The sequence below is a fragment of the Gadus macrocephalus genome, chromosome 19, assembly GCF_031168955.1.
Source record: "Gadus macrocephalus chromosome 19, ASM3116895v1".
Taxonomy (NCBI): Eukaryota; Metazoa; Chordata; class Actinopteri; order Gadiformes; family Gadidae; genus Gadus; species Gadus macrocephalus.
The window spans coordinates 17,346,329-17,348,930 of record NC_082400.1 but is presented as its reverse complement, the minus strand read 5'-3'; positions in this window follow the sequence as shown (position 1 = coordinate 17,348,930).

Genomic DNA, 2,602 nt, shown 5'->3' with positions numbered 1-2,602 from the left:
TGTTTCTCATACAAAAGCAAATGGTATAAGTATATGCGCTATGAGTGGGCGCAGGTCTGAAAGCGCTGTATAACTGCAGTCCATTTTCAGACTACGTGCAGACCAATTGAGATTCTCCTGTTGTTTGTGAATTCCCCGTGATTGCGTTGTGTGTGTAAGAACACATCACACAGTGCACCATCTGAGGGAGCTTCAGCCATGATACAAGTTCTCTCTCAGTCATTAAAGGCTGGCCCGTCGTTAATCAAACGTAACTTCGCTGTGTGATTGGGTGTAGTAAGAGAAGTGAACTTTTCAGGGAATTTATATTTCCGTGTTGCCGGGCTGGGACCCCATGAAGGAGGAGAAGGAACCACAATTGGTCAGCCTTTACCATGTTTCCACGGTAACCACATGGAGCCAATCCCTAATGATATTACTCATGCTTATTTTATGCAAGGACCATTTCCAATTGCACTGGACCAAATGTAATCTTTATAAAACATGTGCACACATTTCCTATTGGAAATTCATTTACGATAGTTGTTAATACATTTTGCCTATCAGAGGCATGCAGTTCTTGATTCAAATAAATGTGTGGAAATGTACAGTATAGTGAGCAGTCTCAGCACGAAGGGTGCACACACACACACACACATGCGCGCACGCGGACAGACACACACACGGACAGACACACACATACATACACACACCACCAATCAAGTGATGGGACACGGACACCACACGATGTTATCCTGTCATGATGATAAGGCTTCACATTAACGAATGACTTCAAACACATTGACATTCCCCCCTACCACACACACACACACACACACACACACACACACACACACACACACACACACACACAATCCTATGCCAGTAACCTCGGGCCAAAGTATTTTATGTACCAAGGAAGGCACAGGGCAAGACAGCATGCAACCGTGCATGCGTGTGTCTGATCATGCATGAACAAGAGCAGAGTGCAACTGTGACATTAGTTCACACTGTGAGCATGTCATGTACACAGAGCCTCCAGCACACTTTTCATTCACGTCAGGGCTGCAGTCTGTACAGAAAATATCCTGGGCCTCAAAATAAAACATAGCACATCAGATGAGACAACCTACTGCTGCCACCATCTACATAGAAACGATTAGCTAATTATCTGTGCTATTATGCATTCTGCTAACTCTCTCTCTCGCGCTCTCTCTCCCTTCCCTCTCTCGCCTTCTCTCTCTTGGATTTAACATCAAAAGACAGCATAGTTGTTTTGGTGGTTACATCACGATGAGAATAACTGCAATCCACTTGACAACCATTTATTGGACTGGCGACTTTGACAGCAGTGCAAGAAATATTGCCAGGTCAACGTGTGTGTGTGTGTGTTTGTGCATGATAGAGATGTGGAAAGATAAAAAGAGAGCTTTGGGAGCGTATGATGGATCTTGTGCCTGTCCTAAAAGTTCTCCTCATCCATCCACACCTTCGTTCAATGAAGTCCCGTCTCAAACGGCTCTACCATCGCCAACACGAAGGCCTGATGTCCTGATATCAGTATACTTTGAGTGATAGATATCAATAGAATGATCCACGTTGTACACTGTTCTGATTTAAAGAGGAACATTTTCCTGTTAATCACGGCCGATGTTTGGTGGTCTGCTACTGAGTGATGTAAATGACACGCAGGTCTGTGTGTGTGTGTGTGTGTGTGTGTGTGTGTGTGTGTGTGTGTGTGTCACGTGCACTAAGAGAGAGACAGAGCCCTGGGATAGGGCATTTGAGGCTTAAAATAGACTTGTGTTTGTGTGCATGGAAGTATGTGCTTGTTTGTGTGAGAGTCTGATGTACTCAACTCCCATTGTAAAGTCTCTCTTACTCACCCACAACACTACCATCCTCCACCCCCCCAACCAACACACACTCACACACACAATACAACCAACACACACACACACACACACACACACACACGGCCTCATTAGCAGCTCCTGTTCTATGTGTGCATGTGAGTACTTGTCTCCGCAGCTGGTCTCGGCCCAGGTCCCTTCTCCACATGGGGCCTCACTGTGGTCCTGAACCGGGAGGGACAGGGCTGTCCCAGACCCCCCTCCCCCCCTACAGGGCTGTCTCAGACCCAGGGGGGGAGGGGGGTCATGATTCAGTCCTTATCCTTGTTTGTAGAGCTAGGCAGAAAAACTACCAAAGAAAAGCATTTTACTGTTGGTGTGGGCACGTGCCTATGCTCGTGCACGTGCCTATGCTCGTGCACGTGCCTATGCTCGTGCACGTGCCTATGCTCGTGCACGTGCCTATGCTCGTGCACATGCGCACTATGACTCACGTGTGCACAAATGACACACACACACCGCACACAAACACACACTCGTATATCACCCCTACCGCCCCAAAGGGGGGGGGGGGGGGGTGAAGCCGGGACAGGACGGAGACAGACGGCCAGGAGGCCGGCACAGGGTCACACTGGGGGGGGGGAAACTGAGGCGGAACATTTGAACCCAAGAACGTGCAGACGGGGGCTGGACCTGAGTCTAGAGCACCCCCGTGTGGTACGTGTGTGCTCAGCGTCTACGTGTGTGCTCAGCGTCAACGTGTTTGTGTG